Here is a 25,346-nt window from a genome sequence, read left to right as displayed (position 1 = left end):
ACTGCAGTCTGTGGGTTAGGAAGTTCAGGATCCAGTCGCAGAGGGAGGGCCAACCCCGACACCACAGAATTTGGAGATGAGTTTTGTAGGAATAATGGTGTAGAAGGCTGAGCTGTAGTCAATAAATAGGAGTCTGACCTAAGTGTCCTTGTTTTCTGGATATTCCAGGGTTGAATGTAAGGCCAGGGAGATGGCGTCTGCTGTGGACCTGTACCAGTGATAGGTGTAGTAGATCCAGGTAATCTGGGAGAATCATTATGATCATTGCTGATCATCTAATTCAACATCCTGATCCCAGCTTCACACCAAATCCCTTGATCCCTTTAGCCCCAATAGCTGGATGAAACAGCACAGTATGCACATGACATTTACCATTCTTTTGCATGAACTCCTGAAACACCTCACTTGTAAACCTAGTGCCATTATCAAGTGAATTTGATAACCCATCAGTTGCGAAAATTTGATGTAGTTTTTCTATTATGACAGGAGCTGTGACATTACTCATATGTGCTTCCAACCATTTTGAAAGCACCTCTCTGACAATCAAAAACATGTGACCCATGAAACGTCCCTCAAAGTCCATACGCAATCTGGACCACAGCCAATCAGGCCACTCCCAAGGATGAAGAGATGTTGGCGGCAACCGTAGTCTGGTTTACCTGACAAGCGGAACAGGACTTCACCAGATCATTAATATGGCCACCAAACATATGACCTGATTAGACTCTTCTTTTGAGAGATACCTGGATGAGCCTCATGAATTTCATTCATTACTTTTAAACGACTGGTGGTTGGGGTGGGGGGCGGGCGGTGGTGGTGGTGGGGGACAAACTGCAATCATCTTGTACATGTGTCTCACCTTTACACCTTACATAAGGCTTCAACCCATCATCTTCTACGATGGGTTTGCTTTCCTTGCATCAGAAATCTTCTGGTTTGTGACAGATAGGATCTTTATCCTTCCACTGCTTGATTTGCTTCGCACTCACTGGAGATTTGGCAACTCTCTCTCGTAAAAAAAAATTATCTTGGGAGGATTAAATATTTGGGTTGGGAAATCCAGTAAAGGGAGACAACTTAACGCATCTTTATTAGCATTGTTCTTCTCTGCCCTGTACATGAAGCTGTATTAATATGCTGACAATGTAACGCCCAGCACTGTATTTTTGCTGAGGCCAAGGGAGGAATATATTTTATTCGATGAAAAGGCAATTCAACGGCTTGTGGTCAAGACAAATGGTGAACAAACAACAATAGAGGTACTGATTGAATCTTTTCACCATAAAAATGATAGTTAGACCTTCCTTATTCAAATGTGTATATCCCTTTTCGGCCATTGTCGGCATCCTCGATGGGAAACCAATGGGTTTTTCAGACCTGTTCTTTATTACATGAGAAAGTACCGCCTCAACAACTTAAGGCAAGGCATTTGTATAACAGAATAAGTTCCCTGTCTGGATCGAAATGGACTGGCAAATTAGTCAAATGCAGCAGTGCTTTTTTGAAAGCCTTCTTCTGTGCAGACTCCACTTCGATTTGGTTTCTTTGTACAGAAGTAGATACAGTGGGGTAACACTGTAGAGAGGTCTGGCAAAAACCTTCCATAATAGTTTATCAAACACAAAAGTGACCTGGGCTGTGGAATTTCCTTAATCCTTGCGCACTCATTCCATAGGAAATAAGTTTTGTGCAGTAATTCTGTGGCCTAAATACTCCATGCTCGGTGCCTGAAAAATGCACCTGCTCCACTTCAGACACGATCCCGTTTCTGAAAACCTTTTTAAAACTTGATCCAGATTGCTGAGGTTTCCCCCCTCTTATGCATAATTAAAATGTCATCTAAGTAGACTGCCTTATAACCAAGTTGTATATCATCCTTAGGAAGGTCACCAGATTGGAGAGTATGCCAAAAGCTAATTAATTGTACTTGAACAACCCTGTTTTCATGTTGATAGTCACATACTGTTTAGATTCTTCTTGTAGCAAGAGCTGTTGATATGCTGGGCTCACGCCCAATTTTGAAAACATCTTGCCTCTTGCAAGAATTCCACGCTAGCAAATGGATAAGCATCTAACTCAGAAACCTGGTTAATGGTGAACTTGTACTCACTGCATATCCACACCATACCATTGTTTTAAGGACAGGAATGATTAGAGCTGCCCAACAAGAAAACTGAAGAAGCTCAATGATTCAAGTCCTTTTTGCAGCTGTTCCAACTCCTCCTCTGCTTTCCTCCTCATGCACTCAGTTCATCCAGATATCACATCCAGATATTTCATAACAACATCCTAAGTCAAACTTGTGTGCTTGATCTCATCCAAGTTTAATGGAATTTTGCTGAGCCAGTCAAGCTAGCAAGCTCAGTCCCTTCCCCTTTGACCACAAGGAGGCTTCTTGTCTGTTATATGCAATATGGACTTCCAATGCCCTGAGCAAAGATGACCTCTCCAGTGTACATCCAAAGACTAATTCATGCTGGATTAAGAGTTGGGTCTCACTTAGAATCCCACACTTGTAGATTTCCTCACTAATTACAGATGTGCAGGCTCCTGTATCCACCTCCATCTTGACCTACTCTCCATCAACAGCGAAAATAGGCCCTGTTTGCTCCTCATTAGCAGTAAACATGTTTATGCTCTTGTGTCTGCGCCGAGCTTTCCACGTGGTGCAGAGCTAATCAAGGCTTCTTTAAATTTAAATTTCATATTCGGCTTTCATCTTGACTCTGCATTTCTTTGCTAAATTTCTTGCTGCATTAGTGACAAACAGCGTCTATAAACTTACAATGATTGGCATAGTGTGGTCCTCCACTTCTAAAACACTTCACTGCTTTAACTTTTTTTCTGGAAAATTCTTTCTGTATTTGGTGCAGCAATCCACATGGGCACCACCATTAGCTTGCTGAGTATCTTTGGCATGGTCAGCAGCCATTTCCATGCTCAAGAAATTTCTGGAGCCACCTTAGAAGTAAATATGACTCACTCCAACAACTAATGCTTAATGCTGTCCTCATTAATGCCACAGAACAACCTGTCTCTGAGCACCACTTCTAAGACTATTCCGAAATCACAGCGTACGGAAAGCCAGCCTAATTCTGCCAAAAAGTTAGCGACAGATAGACCTGCTTTTCGAAAATAGCTATGAAATTTTAATCACCGAGGGCTTCAGGTTATGGTGGTCCTGGATGAGAGCGACTAAGTCTTCAAATGAAATCTCCTCTGGCTTCCGTGGCATGGCCAGATTCCTCATCAACTTATAAGTCCTCACCCCACACAGACTCAGCAGAATTTTGTGCTGCTTTGCCACATCTCTATTCCCTTTGCTAAAAAAGAAATGCTGCAGCCTGTCCATGTATTCTGCCCAGTACTCACTTCGCTCATTAAACTCTTTGACCACCCCAAACATAGCCATGGCGCTGCTAACTTGAACTTCCATTGAATAAAGAGAGCTACTGACTGTATGCAATCCTCTGTTGCTGTGTTGAACAAAAAAACACCACTTTTTTCCAAGGTAGTCAAATGTGTTGTTAAAAGAATCTTATTTATATAAATAAATAATGAAGTTTAACAAAACAGTAGTAAAGAAAACAGAAGTACTATAGAACAGATCTGGATTTGCAGGACCGTCTTGCAGACATAAGTCTGCCCAAATACTCCACATGCTCAGAATAGAGAAAGGCTTTATAAGAACACACCATAGCACATGCTCAGTACTTTGGTTGATTGGCTAGCCTGCTCTGTGCACTGATGCCCCTCTCCACTGCCCCTGCGGGTCTGTCAGGACAGCTCCTCCATTTACTTTCTCTCATTTAATCAGCTGCCCCTTAGGTGAACCCAAAGGAACCCATGGCACAATTTGAAGAATGGGGAGCACTCGGTTTCCTGACCAATCTTTATGCCTCAAGTAAAGTAACTGAAAAAAGAATTGTCTAGCCATGGCTCTCAATATTATTGGTGGGATCTTGCTTTGCACAAATTGCCCACTGAGTACAAATTTCTGGCTGCAATTCTCTACATTACAATGCTGACCACACTCCAAAGTATTTTACTGACTATAAATAACTTTGGGACATCATGAGCAATGTCCACTCTAAATTTAATGTGCTTGGCCTGTTCATTTGAATACATGATACCATTAAATCTTTACGCGCAATAGGTTAAAGAGACCAAGTTATAACAAGTCCTGCAAAACTTTCTGGATTGCTGTATGGCTGTGCACACACAACCTACAGGAAACATTGATCCTGAAGCTGTGAAAAGCTGCTGGACAAATGTCAGACTTTTCCTTTTGCTTTCAGAAAATCTCAAAACTGTCAAATCCCTTACTTCCTTTCTTCCTAGTACAATCATAAAGCTTTTAACAATCAAAGCATGACATCACCTAATAACGTGCTTTGACTTTCATTACTCAGTGTTGGCATCCTTCCCCTTGATCAGTGGGACATCCACTGAAATATTTTTTAGATATATTTGAGGAATACACATATGGAGGTATTTTTGGCATTGGAGACATTTTACTTCATGTCACACCCAGGAGTGGAAATCATTTATAAAATAATAACTTGAACCAGAAAACTGCAACATTGTAGTGCAGCCTTTCCATCTGTTATTTCACATGTGCATTCAAGATGCTGACAGATTTTGCAGTATGATGTTTACTACATTGGAACTTTTCAGAGGGAGGAAAATAGGTCAACATGCACAGGAAGATGAAGTTATTTTATTATGACAAAGCTTAACACACAAATATTATGTCAAATGGACAATGGAAGATTTCAAATTCCAAACAGAATTTCTAGGTATGAGGTCATAGCACTATTAGGCCTGCAATGATTGAGCAACCAACTCAATAGGGGTGACGTTTGCATATTGCATTAATCAGGTGAGCAGTGTACATTTCAGCTATCTGGAGGAGTTGGTGTGGGGACCTAAATCATTTTTGTGGTTGAAAGCATGTACATGAAATGAGTGAACTGGTAATGTGAAGTTGCAGACCAATCCGGTCTATATGAGTGTCATATCCCACTCAGCCTGGTTGATTCTTCAGTTACTCTGAAGTTGCCTAGCAAGCCTCAGTTGTATCAAGCTGCTAGAAAGGGACAAAAGAATAAAACTGGACAAATGACTTAGCTGTAACCAAGGCACCAAATCAGGATGCACAAAGAAACTCCTGGCCCAGTTCATCCTACAAAATCCTTCTCAAGAAAGTCTAGGGACGAATGCCAAAACTAAAGAGTTGTCTCAAAGACGAGTTAAGCAACAGCCTTGCAAAGCCATACTCATAATCATATCTGTCAGCCAACAACCCAGACTCTCACATCACATCCATGGTGATGTCTTTAACCACAGTAGGTCAGAGGAAGTGGGGACTAATTGGTACCTAGTCTGGAATAGTTGTTTTTGGAATCCTCAGGATTGACTCCCAAGCCTATACAATTTCATGGCCTCAGACTAAATATGTGCATGATAAGTGAAAGGAAATTTCCTGCTGATTTTTACCTACTGCTTGCCCTCAGCCAATGATCCATTCTTCTTCATGTTAGAGAAAGCATTAAGGGGAGAAAAAGTGCATTTGGTTAGGAATTTCAATGTCTACTACCAGTATAGGTTGGGGTTTCGGGTGGGAGAACCATTATGAGAAAATAACCGTCTTGATTCTTTTTTCACCAATTTATCAGTCACAGATGCATCTGTTTAAGTCAGTATTTGTATGCAGAATCATCATATGGTTTCTATGGGCACCAAGTCCTATCTTCATTGAGCACAAACTTCATAGCATTGCCTCGTGCCCGTTTTCGGGCGTGAAAATGTGGTAAAGTCGGGTGTGAGGCCATTAACATGATCCGTGCCCGCATCTGTGCAGATTGCCACTTTACTGAAACCCGGGAATGGTGGCAATCCGCTTCACACCCAAAACGGGCACAATGACGATTTAAATGTATTTGCATGTCTTTAAATTGAATTAATGAACTGCCTGCCCAACTTGATCAGCATTTCCCCCTTTATCACCGCGTTTGCCAATCCGGAACAGTGCCATACTGGACCTGCTAAACAAAAGTCTGAATCGGGTGCTCCAGCTGCTGAGGAGCGCATTCAGTGTTTCCAATGGTTCTCTGACTCAGATCAGTAGTGGAGGGGGGTGGGGGCGGAGAAAGCAGGTCAGATCATTTTCTGGTTGTGGGGGGGTGGGGAGGGGAATGAGGCCAGATTGTTGTCTGGCTGCGGTGGGGGAGGAGGAGTGAGACTAGATCATTGTCTGGGGGGAGGGTGTGGTGAGTGAGGCCAGACCATTCTCTGGAGGGGACTAGATCGTTATCGGCGGCGAGGGGGGGGTGGTTTGGAAACCTCATTGCTCACTGGTGGGAGGCAGATGGATCTCTGGTGGGGGGGCAATTGGTGGGGAGGGGAGCAGAGGTAGCGACTGGTCTGGGTAGTGGCGGTGGTGGATAAGGGGGACAGTGATGTGTGTGGATACTGGGGAGGGTGGGATAAGGGGTCAGTGATGTGTGTGGGTAGTGTGGGGAGGGTTGGATAAGGGGGACGGTGATGTGTGTGTGCGCACCATCGTTCCCGCTTTTCGTTCCTGGGCCACTCTCTCCACTTTCTGCAGCTCGGGAAGCAACTGACATGGCAGCGCTTTTTCAAATTTTTTTCCAACTGCGCATGTGCAGTTCAGAGCTCCGATCATTCTGGCAGCGCTAAGCCCCGTCCACAGCGCGAATGGGACTGGAAATGGCTGAGAGCGAATGGAATTGCCTGAAAGCAGATTTCTAAATCGGATCTGCATTACGCCCAGATTCGGCACTTCGAATGAAAATGGAACAGATTATGAACAGAGCTAGGAGCTCAAAACTGGCTATCCATAAAAGCAGCTCTATTGCACCTTTCACAACTTAGGATGTCCCAAAAAATCTGATAGCCAATTAAATGCTTTTGAAGTATAATATTTGTTTTCATGTAAGAAACATGGCAGCCAATTTGGGCACTGCAAACTCCCACAAGCAGCAATGTGATAATGACCAATAATGTACTTTGTGGTGCTAACTGAAGGATAAATATTGACGAGGAGATCAGGTATAACTTCTCCACTTCTTCAAAACTGTGACACATTATCACGCAGATGGTGCTTTGGTTTAACATCTCATCCATAGGTCACTGTGGGACATCAGCAGCAGGAGAACCAAACAGCTCCATAATCAGTAACCTGCAGGCTGGTATGTTGCTCATTCTTCCCTCATCACCAATCTTGACTTAATAAGGTGTGGAAGACTACATATTAGGAATAGAACTAAGCAAACTTCACGTGCTGATAACCTGCCAAAACTACAACACAAGGTTACATCTATGCTAAACAGAAAATACAGCCTGTCATAGTCTGAATTAAGAATTCCACAAAATGTAAAGTAGGTCAAAGATATTCTTGTCATGTTCAGCTGTGGACAATTAAACAACTTAAGGCATGGTTGAGGTTTCATGAACATTCCACCCTCAACCGCCACTGAGCACAAGTGCAAACAAGGCTGAATTACTTCAAACAAGGAAGAATTTCTTCAATTTTAACTGCTGAGTTGATGATCCCTTCTGGCCTCTTCCAAGGTTCTCACCCTCAGATGCTAGTATGCAGACAATTTAATTAGTTCCACAGAACATCAGGAAATGGCTGAATAGACTAGACACAACAAAAGCTACAGATGCCAACTGTAGTGCAGGAGACCTGTGCTCCAGAACTGTCAAGGTTTAGCTGAGCTGTTCATGTACAATTACAATACTGGCATCTACTCAAAATGGGTAACTGCCCAGATGTGTCCTGTCCACAAGAGCATGCCAAGTCCTTAGCCCAAGAAAAGGTTAAGAGGAAACAAAATAGGCACTAAAAAGCATGAAGGGCTGTGATAGAATAAATAAGGGAGTGCTGCTTTCACTGGCTGTGCAATCAGTAGCCAGAACAAATTCAAGATAAATGGCAAAAGAATCAAGACTGTTGAGACTTCTTTTTATGAAGCAAGTTATGATCGGGAATGTACTGCCTACAAAGATGGTGAAACAGACTCATTAACAATTTTCAAAAGAGAATATTTGGAAAAGAACTAGTTATAGAGCAGAGAGTAGAACTAATTAAATAACTCTTTCTAAAGTACAGATATGATGGGCTCAGTGGCTTTGTTCTGTGATGTATAATTCTACGAATTGCAACCTGGTTAATTATTGCCCCATGAGTCTACTCCCGATCATTAACAATGTGAGGTTATCAACAGTCTGTGGCAAAGGGAGGGAAGGGAATATGTGGAATGGGGCCAAAGTCAATGGCTTTGGTTTTCCAAATGTTTAACTTAGGAAACTGTGGCTCATCCAGGATTGGGTGCTGAACAAGCAGTCTGACAACACAATCAACAGAGAGATGGCAGTGAGATTGAGCTGGTTGTATGACATGAACATGTGAAACCTTATTGTGTGTCTTTGGATGATGTTGCTGAATGGCAATATGTAGATAAGAAACATCAGGAACTAAACGATAAATACCTCAAGAACTTCAGAGCTATAGGTGAAGGGGCAGAATGAGAAATAAGTGCATGAGAGTTTCTAACTATGATTTGGCTGGTAACAGCAGAACTAGACAAGGGCATTTCCACTCAGCTGGATAAAGAAGAAGAGGTGTTGGACAGTGTTGTGGTATACCATGTCAACGGTTAAAGACAGACCGAGAAGGATGAGGAACCACAGTAATAGAGCATGTCATTTGTAACTTTGATTCGGGTCATTTCAATGCTGCAGCAGGGACTTGATTTGACAGGAGCATCAACATGGAGCTGCAGGAAAGATAGGCATATGCTTAAAACATAACTTACAGTCAAGGTTTTTGGAAAGAAAAGTTGGAGATAGGACGATAATTTGCAATGATTGAGGGAGTCAAAGGTGGATTTTATGTAGGGATTGATACCAGCTGATATGGGGACAGTGCACTGGGATCCATTTACAATATCAGCGAGCAAGGAGGGTAGGAAGTGGAATTTATTAACAAGATGATAACACCACTTCCTTGCTAACTGATGCTCAGTTTGGATAGTGTTAAAAGCATTTGGCTCCAGACATCATCGCAACCCAGGTCCAAACATGGATGTAAAAATTAATTAAACAGGTGAAGTGAGAATAACTGTCCTTGACATCAAGGCAGCACTTGATCAAGTGTAACAGCAGTGAGTGCTCGTCAAATTGAAGTCTATGGGGATCAAATGAAATTCTCCACTGACTAGAATCATTCCTGGGATAAAAGGAAAAAGGTGAGATCATTAAATTTTTACTCCATTCTTAAAGTTACAAAGCCAATGCTGAGAATAGACTGGGCAAACCCAAATCCATTCCTTGCTTGCTCCAAAAACTAAAGTCCAACTGAATCCAATTCAAGGTCCAAGCTCACAAGATGAGGTGTTGCATCCCCTCTTGGGCTTGAGCTGAAGCTTGATCTTAGTCAAAAGATTGAGATCATTAGAGGTCAATAATCCGATCCCCAGGATATCACTGTAGCAGATCCTTTGAACTCCAATCACCATGTTAAGGATCATCGTTGACCAGAAAACGAACAAGAGCAGCTATATAAATGCTGCAGCTACCATATCAAATCTGAAGATGGACATTTTCGCAACAAGTGACTCACACCATCTGATTTTCCAAAGTCTCTCTACCACCTTCAAGGCAGAAGACCACTTGCTTGGATGGATGCAACTGCAACAACAATCAAAGAGCTCAACACGATACAGGACAAAGCAGTCGGTCAAATCAACACTTCATCTATTGGTTTAAACAGTCACTCCTGTACCATCAGCAATTCATGACTTTGGGAGTAGCAAATCTCTAAGGTTTCTTCAGAAGCAACTTATAAACTTGTGATATTCAGCTTCTAATTGGAGAACAGCAGATGCATCGATTGGGACACCATCACCTCCAAGTCTGAAACTATCCTGATCACTATTTCTTAATTGTCATTGAGCTTAAACCATGGAACTCCCTAGTCATAGCAACGTGGGACCAGCTTCACCTCTCAACTGCAGCAATTCCAAATAAAAGCCCACTACCACCACCTGAAAGATAACCAGAAATGGGCAACAAATGTGGATTTTTTTAAGCTATGCCAAAATTTACATAGATTTAGATTTTAAAATTGTACATTTTATTAACAGCTTGACAATTTTGGCTATGGTTGGGCAGCTAATTTTGAAGGATCTGCAAAAAAAGCATCAGTTTTGAGCATCAGACAACATTTTTACAGCACCTAAATCAGTAAGGGACATTAAATATGTATGTCTTCTTTCAGTTTGAAAACCCATAAACGACTATTACGAAAATAAATTCCAAACCTACTTCCAACTTTCTATGACTATAGCAATGGATCCCTTTATGAATGCTTAAAATAGCCAGCTACCAACCTCTGCTGCCAATGTTTGGAGGCGGGAGGGGGGTGGGGAAGAGAATCAGGATCTGGCAGAAACGACGTGATCAGAACCAAAACTGAAACCAGGATTGTAACTAGATCATTTTATTCTTGTTTGCATCTCTACCTCTTCCTGACAAGTATTCTGTCTGCCGAAATTGAGATCTGTCCAAAAGTCGGATCAGGGCCATCACAAGCATTATGTCAGCACTCCTACTTCTCTCATAATATGGTTTCACTTATGGTCTGTTTTAAATGCAGATGGGACAGTAGGCACTTGAAAAGATGCCACCAATAAAGCTCCATTTGAAGGTAATGCCTCCAACAGTTTAGCTGTTTTTATATCAGTCTTTTCATCAGATCGGAGGAGCTTGAGTCTGTTCACGGGTTCCAACTGCTATACAAGAATTCCACAGAATAGTGACGGATGTACAGACCTACTTTTATCTGATTTGACAAGTCTGCCGCCATTCTACAAAAAGGGGATTTAACAGGATAAATCAAAGAAGTTGGTTTCAGATGCTGAGCTCGAGAAATCTTGCATACAAGACCAATATCTTTTAGTGTATGTAACTACGAATCCTTGCAACATATTTTCCCGAAGTAACATTCAGTTCAAATTTAACATGGTTATAACCTTTATCGTGCCTTATTTCCTGAAATAATTAACATCCTCCACCTTTGCAGCTGCTTGTTATTTTACATTCTTTTCATTATTTGAAATTTATTGACAGAATACACTCACTGGACATTGTCAGTCACTTTCACACTTAAGTGACCACTTCTTATTGTAGCAGGTCAAAATTCAACGCAGTATTTCCTTTGAAGACGTGACATTCAAGAAGGTGAATGAAATTAAACTACTTTATAAATGTAGAAGTGCTTGATGACAATATAATTGTAACTAGGTTAATAAGCCTGTAAGAACCTCGAATACATTACATCAGTTGCTATTGTTCAGCAAGATAGGATATCAAGGACACTTGTAAGTAAAACACTTACAGCTACAGCTAAAGACTTGGATCAATATTAATGTGACTTTCATTTCATGCTTGTCCAACTCCAATAAGCTGACAATATACTCTGATTATGTGAAGTGCCTCCAAGTAACAAAAAGGTTATTAGATTGCAGAAGCGAAAATGGAAGCAGTTTTTTTATTGACAGTTTCACTAATAGATTTTACTGATTTTAAGGCAATCTAGCACAGGGAAAAGCAGTCATTTCCAAAATACAAAATAAGGGTCAATATTAAATATAACATTAAAAGAAAAATAATAAACTGCTGAAAATAATAATCTTTATTGTATGATCATTAAATCTCTTCTGTTAACTAATGGTCCAGTCAAATACTTTTTTTCCAACAATGTTTATTTCCTGGGCAGGTTAGAAAATAAGGAGTTTTAGTCAAAAGAGAAAGAAAGCAATTGGAAAGTAAACATATTTATGGGCATAGTTGCAATGACAAATTGAAATGGAAGAATAAATCAAAACGAAAACACAATGAAGCTTTATGTGGGAAGTCTACCAGGATATATGAGTGTATGTAAGTGGAGAAAGTAAGAGGAGAAAACAGAGATTGAGAAGGTATGTATCCTCAGAAAATTCTATATTCTAGTATAGTGATTTCGACTGTTTCCAAATGTTAATCACTGGCATAAAACATATAAAACCAGGTATGCAAGGGAAAAATGGAAACAAAGTAGTACATAATAACACTCTTAATCCTGAAACCTAGGAATCCAAAACCTATTCAATCAAAGGATATTTGATCAGAAAGTGAATTGAACATTTTGCAATGAGTGCAGACATACATATAGAAATAATTATATATAAATTTTGAGATTTCATCACCACAGGTTCATCTGACAAACTTAAATGATCAAAGCATGCCGTTAGCATTTGTAGAATATGTTTGCTATCATTTTAACATCTCGCCTGAGTCAAAAGATTATGGACTGAAGTCCCATTCTAGGCCTTGAATAAAAAAATTGAGGCTGAAATTCCATGCAATACCGAGAGAGTGCTTCAACGTCAGAGGTGCCATCTTTCAGATAAGACATTATACGAACATAAGAAATTGGAGCAGGAGTAGGCCATCTAGCCCCTCGAGCCTGCCCCGCCATTCAATAAGATCATGGCTGATCTGTCGTGGCTCAGTTCCACATTCCCGTCCTCTCCCCATAACCCTTAATCCCCTTGCCTATCAAAAACCTATCAACCCGCGTCTTAAAAATATTGAGCGAGGCAGCCTCCACCACTTCAACGGGCAGAGAATTCCAGAGATTCACCACCCCTTGAGTGAAGAAGTTCCTCCTCAACTCCATTCTAAACCGCCCCCCCCTTTATCTTGAGGCTGTGCCCTCTAGTCCTACTGTCCTTTCTGAGCGGGAAGAGCCTCTCCACCTCTATCCTATCCATCCCATTCAACATCTTATACGTCTCAATGAGATCTCCCCTCATTCTTCTAAACTCTAACGAGTACAAGCCTAGTTTATTCAGCCTCTCCTCATAGCTCAACCCCCTCAACTCCGGTATCAGCCTAGTAAACCTCCTCTGCACTCCCTCCAAGGCCAAAATATCCTTGCGTAAGTGCGGCGACCAAAACTGCACACAGTACTCCAGCTGCGGCCTCACCAGTGCCCTATACAGCTGCAGCAAGACCTCCCTACTTTTATATTCAATCCCCCTCGCTATGAAGGCCAGCATCCCATTCGCCTTCCTGACCACCTGCTGCACCTGCAGGCTGGGTTTTTGCGACTCGTGCACAAGGACCCCGAGGTCCCTCTGCACCGTCGCATGCTGCAGTTTTTTGCCACGTAAGTAATAGTCCTTCCTACCATTATTCCTACCAAAGTGGACAACCTCACATTTGCCAACACTAAATTCCATTTGCCAGTTCCTGGCCCATTCGCCCAGCCTATCTAGATCCTTCTGTAGACTCTCCACACCCTCCGCACAATTTGCTGTTCCACCAATCTTGGTGTCATCAGCAAATTTCGACACCATACACTCGGTTCCCTCCTCCAGATCATCTATATAAATGGTAAATAGCTGAGGCCCCAGCACCGACCCTTAGGGCACTCCACTAGTCACCAACCGCCAATCCGAATAGCACCCATTGACCCCCACTCTCTGCCTCCTATTTGACAGCCAATCCTCTATCCACGCTAACGCCCTACCCCCAACTCCATGCCCCCTGACCTTCTGTAATAACCTCTTGTGAGGCACCTTGTCAAACGCCTTCTGAAAATCAAGAAACACCACATCCATCGGCTCTCCTCTATCCACCGCCCTAGACACATCCTCACAGAACTCCAATAAATTCGTCAGACACGACTTCCCCTTATCGAAACCGTGCTGCGTCTGCTCTACCAAACAATTCTCAAGATGCCTCGTTATTTTCTCCTTGATCACGGATTCTAACATTTTTCCTACAACAGGCGTTAAACTAACCGGCCTATAATTCCCCGCCTTTTGCCTGCCACCCTTCTTAAACATCGGCGTAACATTAGCCGTTTTCCAATCTTCCGGCACTTCCCCGGAATCCAGCGACGTTTGGAAAATAATCACCAAGGCATCCACTATCACCTCTGCCATTTCTTTCAGAACCCTTGGATGCATTCCATCCGGTCCTGGGGACTTGTCCACAATCAGTCCCTCCAGTCTGTTGAGCACCGCCTCTCTAGTAACAATAATGTCATTCAGTACTAAGATCTAGTCTGTCCTCTCATAAGAACATAAGAAATAGGAGCAGGAGTAGGCCATCTAGCCCTTCGAGCCTGCCCCGCCATTCAATAAGATCATGGCTGATCTGTCGTGGCTCAGTTCCACATTCCCACCCTCTCCCCATAACCCTTAATCCCCTCGCTTATCAAAAACCCATCAACCCACGTCTTAAAAATATTGAGCGAGGCAGCCTCCACCACTTCAACGGGCAGAGACTTCCAGAGATTCACCACCCTTTGAGTGAAGAAGTTCCTCCTCAACTCCGTTCTAAACCGCCCCCTCCTTTATCTTGAGGCTGTGCCCCCTAGTCCTACTGTCCTTTCTGAGCGGGAAGAGTCTCTCCACCTCTATCCTATCCATCCCATTCATCATCTTATATGTCTCAATGAGATCTCCCCTCATTCTTCTAAACTCTAACAAGTACAAGCCTAGTTTATTCAGCCTCTCCTCATAGCTCAACCCCCTCAACTCCGGTATCAGCCTAGTAAACCTCCTCTGCACTCCCTCCAAGGCCAAAATATCCTTGCGTAAGTGCGGCGACCAAAACTGCACACAGTACTCCAGCTGCGGCCTCACCAATGCCCTATACAGCTGCAGCAAGACCTCCCTACTTTTATATTCAATCCCCCTCGCTATGAAGGCCAGCATCCCATTAGCCTTCCTGACCACCTGCTGCACCTGCAAGCTGGGTTTTTGCGACTCATGCACAAGGACCCCGAGGTCCCTCTGCACCATCGCCTGTTGCAGTTTTTCGCCACGTAAGTAATAGTCCTTCCTACCATTATTCCTACCAAAGTGCTCTCAGGTGGATCAAAAAAAAATCTCAAGATGCTACTTCAAAAAAGAGCAGGAGAATTATTCCCGGTGTCCTGGCCAATATTTATCCCTCAGTCATCACCAGAAACAGGTCACCTGGCCTGTGGCCTCAGGCAATTCCTGCATATATGTATATAACAAGGTCAAACTAGTTTTACTTCTGTACCACATTGCATGCTGTACACAAGTATTTTTGTTCTGTAAAGATATCACAATAAGGCAATGAGGTACAAGTTTGGGTTCAGAAGCTTCCATTAAACCTTCAGAGGAACTGGCATGTTCTTTCTGTGAGGCAATGGCTTAAAATCCAGTCTGGATAAATGAGTGTCGTACATGTGGGTGGACCAACCTTCGAAGTTGGCTACACTATTATTAGCCATCACTATCAGGCAACTGGGGGAAGTACAGATCGGGTTTTTCGGTGCATATGTGGAGCAGATAAAAGTTTTCTCTCATCCAACAAACTCCTTGAAGATTCTAATACTTCAGCTGTCAACCAGACCGTTTGGGAATGGAGAAGAGTGATATTTTTGACTGACATAAGCCCAAAAATATATGAACCACTCAAGGATTTGCCTGTCCAGTAAAGCCTTTGTGTAAACTTAAGCAGCAATACAAGTCTAAGCAATTTGAAATTATAGAAAACTATCATTTTGAAACAAGGAATCAGTGTCCAATGAGCTTATTGTGACTTTGAAATTTTGGAGAATTTCTGAGAGAGCATAGTGGGACTGATTTGTTTGCGGTTTGTCACAGTGGTTTGACAATTGCATGAGTGATACTAAACTTTAATTTCATCGGATGCTCAAACATAACTGGAACTGTTAAAAAATGTTCTTTTTAAAGGCAAGACACAGACTTAAGATAGCTGCCACAAGCCACCCAAGGTCTGGTATTACAAGTTGATCAGTTTTCTGGAAAGCTCCAGTGTGGAATACAAGAAAGACATGCCCAGACGTCCTCTGATGAAATTTCACACCTGCAGATATCAATAACTACTTCAAAAGATTGACTGAAACTGTATTGGAACTTATATTTGCATATCTGTGTGAATACCTCTTAAGCAGAGACCAGAGATCTAGCAAGGCAACAGCTATATGGAAAGGTATTTTGTTCTATCTCATCAGGAGGTTATTCAGGAGTTAATGACTAGGAAATTACAGAGTCTAACACAGCCATAAAACAATAGTCACAAGCTGTCCAGACATGAGCTAATAAAATACTTTCTTGAAATGAGCATGAGGAGAGGTCATGTACCTGTATATCTATTTTTGAAATCTGTTTTACAACAACATGCAAGCTGCCAAGCAGTAGTCTGGAAGGACTTGCCAATGGGATAGCAATACTTTCCCTCTCCCCTTCTCTACCGAGTTCAAGACCCTTGGCTGGAATTTTACCAGCCGCCCCTCCCACCCACCATGGGAATTGGAGCTGGTGAGGGGCGGGGCACGGGACAGTCCACTGACCTTGGGTGAGATTTTACAGTTTCGGGATGAGCGAGCCATAAAATCTGCCCTCTATCTCTATGTCAGTTTAAAATCCAGCAGAGGTAAAGAATGTCTATTGAAAGAAACCTCGCATGCCAAAAGTCATTGACTTCTGCAAAGGATGGATTATGTTTTAAAAAAATGTCTCCAGAAATTGTTGTTTACATGAACTTCAACTACTGGAATTTCAAGTCCACTGTGAAAAAAAATCAGCCACAGCTACAAATACCAGAAAAGGACACAATCTGTGAACTCATTCTTTTTTTTTGCACTGAGCTTTAATTTTGCTAAGAAAGTGATTTCCTAAAGTTGAATTTGTAATTCTGCATGCTTGTGTGGGTGCATGTATATGTTGTAAAAGCCAAAACAGCAGTTTATCTTTTACCTGGGTAGATTTTGATCTCAATGAAACCTAACCCATGATCTTATTGAATGGCGGGGCAGGCTCGTCCTATTTCTTATGTTCTTATGTTTTAAACTCAAGAAAGCCTGCCAGAATAATTTCTTTGCAAGTGGCATATAAATGCTGCTCCCATCAAGGTTTCACTTTTAGGTTTTATGCCTCTCCTTTCAGCTTTCCTTTGTCTTAAAGGTTTTTACATAAACTTTGAGGTCCAGCCACTGATTTTCACAGATATTTCAAATAACGTCTCCAAAACTTCAGTAATTTCTCATAAACCTTAAGACTACTGCAGCTATCTTTTTGGTCTCTCATGATCCAATGCTTTTTCAACTCTGTGACTTTAGAGAACAGTAATTTATGTTTCCTCTGTTCTGTTAACTTCAGTCTTCTTGGAAATTTCATTTCTCTAGTTTCCTTAGCTTGCTGAACTTTAGGTTTCTGTTATCTGTTTCCATTACTATTACTCCGTAGTATGACTTTTCAACTGGCAAGACAGAGATATTCCTTCTTTAGCCTTCTAAAACCAACTACTTTTAGCAGAACCATGAGAGCTGCCTACACTCTCACTATCTATCTCCAACAGCAACGAAATTAGTTAAACTAATTGTTTTCCTAATAGTAACCTCCTTATTCCGCTTCACAATTTACTTTCCTACCTACCTTTGTACTATCAGGAAAGGTAGCAGCCGTTCTATTTCGATGGCCATAGGGAATCATTAATGGATTTCCCCATGGGCCTCGCTGAATATAAGCTACCCTATTAAGCAAGTGGAAGCTCACCCAAGAAAGAAGGAGCGGTGGCGGGGGGGAATGTTAAAACCAGCTGGCTCCACTCAGGCTGGTAAGTGATAGACTCCAGGCTGATCTACACTTTGTAGCTATTGAAAGATAACATTGTAAATAAAAGGGGATTATTGAAGGAAGACCGGCCTCGGTAAGATTATTATGTTGGTGATGAGGAGTAAAACAAGTGTTTTCTTTCTTCTGGACCATCTTTACTATTGAGACAAGTAATTCTCGAGGAAGAAACATGCCTCTTTTTGGGAAACCTGAAGCCTAAGAAGCAAGTATAGAAGACTGGTATACAGTGTACGTGCTACTTTTTTTGGGCCAACAGCATTGAGGGAGATGTGAAGCAAAGAGGAATCCTGTTGTCAGCATGCAGGGTCTCAGACGACTATCAGTGTAACTATGGCAGGAGAGGCCCCTGGGGAATCTGTCAGCGAATTTCTGACTAGGTTGCGAAAACTGGCAGAGTGCTGTGAATTCAGGCCACCCGTGAACGACATGTTGCGAGATATGCTGATCTGCGGAATTAATGAGGCGGCAGTCCAAAAAAACTATTGGCAGAACCCAATTTGGATTTGAAGAAGGGATTTGAGAAACCTCTATCATTGGAGAATGCAAAGAAAGGTCAAGACCTACAGGGAATGTAAGATAGCAGTGTCCTCTGGTTGGTGGTTTTAGTAGAGCGGGTGTTCCACTGACTGAACTGCTGAAATAATGCAGAAAATTTCAGTGGATGTCTGAATGTCAGGAGGCATTTGACAATCTGAAAACTGTGTTAATCATTGCTCCAGTTTTGGTGATGCCAAATTATGCAAAGTAATTCAAGATGGCCATTGATGCAATTGAAAGGATACTGATCCTATGCTGTTAGGAGAAGACAACGAAAGGACAACAAGACTACTTAATTTTCCTGAAAATTAAACATTCATCAAAATAAATATTCAACCATTGTGAAGGAAACATCGAGTTCGATGTTGTCATTGCAACATTTTAACATTTATGTTGCCAGCAATTTATCAAACATAATGGTTTACACTGACCATAATTCACTGAAATTTTGGAGACATTTAAAGATAAAACTGCAAGACTTATTTAGATAGAGCTTATTGTTACAGCCATTTAATTTGAAGATTATACACATGGCAGAAAGAGAACGTGATTGCAGATGCTTTATCATGATTTTGATGTGAATGAAGGAGGGAAGGTTCAATGTTAGAAAAGAAAGACTGAACTGGAATGCATTTTTGTTAACTGTGCATATTTAGCTGTTAAAAGGTATACAAGAACTAATAATACGAAAAACTAGAGTCTTTACAAAAATGAAGCCGTCTTTTCATATTGTTGGTTGATTTTTAAAAGGGTAAGTGTGACAATATTGTGCTATTCTTATGTTTTATGTTTTTGCAGCATGTTTTATGTTTTTGCAGAATGTTTTAAAGGTTCAGTTTTTTTACAAGTAGTCAGTATATTTGGAGAGAATATAGCTCACATGTTGGGAAAGCAAGATAATAACTCATTTTAGCCATGTAGTGTTTATTTACAAGATAGTTAATGGTTTTTAGTTTACAGATAAAAAGGTCGCTGGGGTTTTTTGATTAAAGGAATGGAAGCTGGGCTTTTTGATTAGGGATTAGTGATGTTGCAGTTAACGGGAGGAACTAGGTCTGTAGCTGGTTTAGTTTCAGTTTAGAGTTCAGTTGCTGGCTGTAGCTGTTTAAAGACAGAAATTTGCTCTCTCTCCCCACAACAGCACTCTGGCAGCTGCAAGACCTTCTGCCTTAGTTTATAGCAAGTATGCCTGGGTTTGCCAACTGTATTTAAAGTGGCATTTAGAACTACAGGAAGGATGTTGTTTATTTGGAACTGAAATAGTGCTAAGTTAGAAATTAGAGTTTTTTTCATGTTTGAAGATTGTTCAACTGTTAAGAGTTAAACTGCTTCACTTTGTTACCGTTATGCTTAAACAGCTATGAATAAACCTTGTTTTGACATGTAAAAATCCCAAATTTGTCAGTGATACTGCTCCAAGAATGAAGCATCCTTTCCTCACATTTATGCCAAAATAGAATAATTGTTCAAGTCTAGTCTGGCTTCATAATATACCTTGAGGTTCTGGTCTGGGATTCCATCATAAGGATGGATCTTTCCCTGCCAAATCCAGGGGCACACCGTAACACCTGAAGAATTAATAAAGGACTTTTCATGTGCACGAGAAAATGGAAATGCTCAAAAACTAAGTGAGATAAAATTAATTGTGGAAAATAACACAAAATGAATCATAATGAACTGGAAGCTATTTTACACAAAGGCATGAATGAGATTCTTATTTATGATGGATACATATATGCTTTCAAAGACCCCCTGCAGTTTTGAAAAACATGCCCCGAGTAAAATGTTCCTTTCCTTCCTTTGAGGAGTTACAAAAATGGTTCTCTTGATGAATAAAGCTTTTGCCATGTTTGATACATTGGTGAATTGTAACTTATGAATATAGTACATTTCATCTAAAATGACTTGGAAGGATCCAGATGCAGGTAAATGTAACCTATACATTAATGGACAGTCTACTGCTTGGTACATCTTGTCTGGAGGTCAAATTCAAGCAGACAACTCAAAAAGTGCCTTACAAAAAGTACAAAATTCTTTCAATAATTTAATTTTTTAATTATTTAAATATATAGTTAAGTAATTATTCCTTTCAAAACCTTATTCAGAACCTTAGCTTTAAATATCTTTGCAAGTGAAGGATTAAGCTTTATGAAATTTTTATATACATAGAAAAATATTTGAGATGGACAGATATAAAGGCAACACAAAAAATACTCTTGCTTGCAAAGTATCCATTTTAGCTTTTAGAAGGCATTAGTTTAAGATTACCAACAAAAGAAGCAATTAGTAGATTTTTTTTGCATCATTAATATATGAAATGCCATATAAGAAACAGCAGAATGGAGGCAAAACCCACAATAGTTTTTAAAAGAGAAGTGAATAAATACTTTAAAACTGAAAAAGTTACACAGAAAGGAACTTAATAAATAATGGTTTCTAAGAGGAATAGTGAGCTCAATGGCTTTCTTTTGTGTTGTAAATACTTTGATTCTAATTTAATGATATTAAAATTATGGGTTACATGAATAAACAGGAATTGCAGATAATATCATAGTACTACAAATATACATAAAAACAACAAAGGACTACTTGGTAAATACTTAATTGCATCCACTGATCCTGCTAATATTTAATTGAGATCTAACATACACCACAGTAATGGCACATTAGTCACCCTGTTGAGACTGACTCCTCCTCTATGGTAGTATCTAATAAAAAAATTGGATGTTATATCCCTACATCATGACAGCAAAGGAATACAAAATATATTCCCTAACTTGATCTCAACATGTATAAATGTTTAAATATAGGTTTTGCTTTTGTGGAATATTTTTCATGCTCTAAAATCAATTATTAGGCTCTGGCCTGAATTGTCCAGCGATTATCAGCCAGCCACGCCTGCCAGCGTAAACAGAGAATTCAGCGCTCAGCCAAATCTCTATTCACTGTAGTAGGATGGGAGAATCTCAGCTGTGGGCAAGGATTAATAATCCGGCCCTTTGTCTTGCATTTTTGTTATTGAAATAGACGTGAGTATCAAAAATCTACAGATTCATTTTACTTAAAAATTCCAAGTTATCTATTGCTGATGTAATGTAGATACTCCTTTGTTAGAGCGTAACTGGTTCTTTTATTACTAGGACTTCCCTCTGGGGCATTTTTGGGAAAGTTTTGTGAACTGGTTTATTTTTTGATACCATCATATATTTTGAGACAGCTATAACATGCCCTGTATAAAGTGTTTCCATTCGCCATCTTCAACCTTTTCCTTCAGGAAACAAAAATTAATGTACTGGTTCACTGAGCAGGCCAATGCCTGTTTTTCTGCTTGGCTCTAAATAACCTGTATGCATGAAGCTAATTTAATGTGGTGCCACAATAATTCCACAGGGTACATGGGTGGCATTGAACTTTCAAACAAGTGGATGTACCAGGTATTCACAGTTTGCATGCCTGTGACCACATTTCATATAACTGTATATATAAAACTTCTTTTGCAGATATATGTTATGGCTTGAAAATATGTGGGACAATATAGCATGAAGGTTATGCACTCAGGGACACAGAAGGTGGAATCTTCTGCACTTAGGGAGGGGGAGTGTAACCTGGATAATGGGTTACAAGAGAAAGTCAAACCCCCTAGACTGACTAACTCTGAGGGTCAGGAACAGGAGGGTGTTGCTGAGGGGAGGAAGGACAAGAGGAAGGGTGAGAGGAAGGAGGGGAGTGTGGGGAGGACCGGTGAAAGGAAGGAGGGGAGTGTGGGGAGGAAGAGTGAGAGGAAGGAGGGGTGTGGGGAGGAAGGGTGAGAGGAAGGAGGGGAGTGTAGGGAGGAAGGGTGAGAGGAAGGAGGGGAGGGTGGGGAGGAAGGGTGAGAGGAAGGAGGGGGGTATGGGGAGGAAGTGGGGGGGGGGACCCAATAGCCCCAGCCCCTGAATCTGCACAACAGGTTTGAGATTCTTGCTGCCAATGTGGACAAGAACGAAGGCTGCAAGGTTGACAAGCAAACTGCCCACGGTACAGTGGTGCAGACACAGGTCAAAGAGGAAGAAGAGGAATGTAGTGGTAATTGGGGATAGTGCAGTTAGGGGCATAGACACTGTCCTTTGTGACAATGATAAAGAATACAGAAGGGTGTGTTGTCTGCCTGGTGCTAGGGTCCAGGATGTTTCATCTGGGCTGCAGAGGAATCTGGAGTGGGTGGGTGAGATTCCGGTCATTGTGGTATACATGGGTGCCAATGACATAGGCAAAATAGGAACTAAGGATCTGCAGAGGGAGTATGCAAAGCTGGGAATCAAATTAAAAAGCAGAATCGACAAGGTGGTTATCTCTGGATTACTACCTGAACCACATGCAGATTGGCACAGGGTAAATAGGATTAAGCAGATGAATGGGTGGCTCAGGGATTGGTGTGGGAGGAATGGGTTTGAATTTATGGGGCATTGGCACCAGTATTGGGGCAGATGGGACCTGTTGAGATGGGATGGCCTTAGTCTGAATCGTGCCAGGACCAGAATCCTGGCGAATCGTATAACTAGGACTGTAGATAGGGCTTTTAACTAATTAGGGGGGAGGGAGGGTGCAGGAAATTACAAAATCTAAAGTAAAGGAGAGGGTACGGGTGCAGGAAAATGTTGAGGATGTCCCAATAATAAAAGGAGTAGAGGGCATGAGAGAGGTTAGTAGTGTTTCTTCAAATAAGGTCCAGATAAAGGCTGGTATAAAGACGCTTTACCTGAATGCACAAAGCATTTGGAACAAAGTGAATGAGCTGATGGCACAGATCAGCACAAGTGGATATGATCTAGTGGCCATTACGGAAACATGGTTGCAAGGTTACAGGGACTGGGAGCTGAATGTCCAGGGGTATCAAGTGTTTAGGAAGGATAGACGGGAGGAAAAAGTGGGTGGGGTAGCTCTGTTAATTAAGGATAATATTAGGGCAGTAGTAAGGGAAGATATAGGCTCCAAAGAGCAAAACGTGGAATCGTTTTGGGTGGAGATAAGGAATAGTAAGGAGAGGAAGACACTGGTGGGTGTGGTCTATAGGCTCCCAAATAACAACTTTGAGGTGGGGCGGGCTATAAACAAGCAAATAATTGATGCGTGCAGAAACGGAACGGCGATCATTATGGGGGATTTTAATCTGCATATTGATTGGATGACCCAAGTCAGACGCGGTGGGCTTGAGGAAGAGTTCTTGGAATGCTGTCGGGATAGTTTCCTTGAACCGTATGCAACGGAACCTACGAGGGAGCGAGCTATCTTAGATCTGGTGTTCTGTAACGAGGCAGGTAGAACTAGAGATCTTCTTGTGAGGGATCCTCTTGCAACGAGTGATCATTGTATGGTGGAATTTTTGATGCAGATGGAGGATGAGAAAGTAGGGTCCCGAACCTGTGTCCTCTGTTTGAAGAGAAGGGAGTATGATAGGATGACAGCGGAATTGGCAAATGTAGATTGGGGGCGCAGATTGGTCGGTAGGACGGCTGAGGAACAGTGGAGGATTTTTAAGGAGATCTTTTTCGGTACACAGCAGAAATATATTCCGATGGTAAAAAAGGACTGTAGGAGAAGGGATAACCAGCCGTGGTTATCGAAGCAAATAAAGGAGAGTATTAAATTAAAAGCTGATGTGTTTAGAGTGGCTAAAAATAGTGGGCGATTAGAAGATTTGGAAAGATTTAAAAATCAACAGAATGACTAAGAGGGTGATAAAGAAAGGAAAGATAGACTATGAAGCTAAACTAGCACTAAATATAAAAAATGACAGTAAAAATTTTTACAAATATATAAAGAGGAGGAGGCTGGCTAGACTGAATGTTGGACCCTTAGAGGATGAGAGGGGGGATTTAGCGGTGGGCGATGAGGAAATGGCTGAGGCTTTAAGTAAGTTTTTTGCCTCGGTCTTCACGGAGGAAGACACAAATAGTTTGCCGGATATTAAAGATAGAAGGATGGTAGGAGATGAGGGCCTGAATGCGATTACTGTCACTAGAGAGGTAGTGCTTGATAGATTAATGGGACTGAAGGTGGACAAGTCCCCAGGACCAGGTGGAATGCATCCCAGGTTCTGAAAGAAATGGCAGAGGTGATAGTGGATGCTTTAGTAATTATTTATCAAAATTCGCTGGACTCCGGGGAAGTGCCGGAAGATTGGAAAACAGCTAATGTCACGCCGCTGTTTAAAAAAGGTAGCAGACAAAAGGCAGGGAATTATAGGCCGGTTAGTTTAACTCCTATAGTTGGAAAAATGCTTGAATCCGTCATCAAAGAAGAAATAGCGAGGCACCTAGGAAAGAATGGTTTGATCGAGCAGACGCAGCATGGATTCTTTAAGGGGAAGTCGTGTTTGACGAATTTATTGGATTTCTGTGAGGATGTGACTAGTGCAGTAGACAGAGGGGAACCGGTGGATGTGGTGTTTTTAGGTTTCCAAAAGGCGTTTGATAAGGTGTCTCATAAAAGGTTGCTACAGAAGGTTAGGGTGCACGGACTTGGGGGTAAGGTGTTAGCGTGGATAGAGGATTGGCTGTCTATTAGGAAGCAGAGAGTTGGTATCAATGGGTTCTATTCTGGTTGGCGGTTGGTGACTAGTGGAGTGCCGTAGAGATCGGTGCTGGGGCCTCAACTATTTACCATTTATATAGATGATCTGGAGGAGGGGACTGAGTGTAGGGTGACGGAATTTGCTGATGACATGAAAATGAGTGGAAAAGCAAATTGTGTGGAGGGTGTGGAAAGTCTGCAGAGAGATCTGGATAGGCTGAGCGAGTGGGCGAGGACCTGGCAGATGGAGTATAATGTTAGCAAGTGTAAGGTTATCCGCTTTGGCAGAAATAATAGTAGGAGGGATTATTATTTAAAAGGCCAAAAGCTGCAGCATGCTACGGTGCAGAGGGACCTGGGGGTTCTCGTGCATGAGTCGCAAAAACCTAGTCTGCAGGTGCAGTAGGTGATCAAGAAGGCGAATGGAATGTTCGCCTTTATAGTGAGGGATTTTTAATTCAACGGACCTCAGCATGGTTTACAAAGGCTCACCTTTTTGAGGCAGCAGCAACCACAGGAATGAAGAGGAGACCAGAG

General features: G+C 41.6%; 1 protein-coding gene across 4 annotated transcripts in view; it reads right to left on the bottom strand.

Moving 5' to 3' along the window:
• nbeaa (neurobeachin a) overlaps positions 1 to 25,346 on the bottom strand; it is an 825,376-nt gene that overhangs the window by 247,945 nt on the left and 552,085 nt on the right. The window lies entirely within an intron of this gene.

Source organism: Carcharhinus amblyrhynchos, chromosome 10 (assembly GCF_965287045.1).
Source record: "Carcharhinus amblyrhynchos chromosome 10, sCarAmb.v2.hapA, whole genome shotgun sequence".
Lineage (NCBI taxonomy): Eukaryota > Metazoa > Chordata > Chondrichthyes > Carcharhiniformes > Carcharhinidae > Carcharhinus > Carcharhinus amblyrhynchos.
The sequence above is the reverse complement of the archived record's forward strand: the minus strand, read 5'-3'. Positions and strand labels throughout refer to the sequence as shown.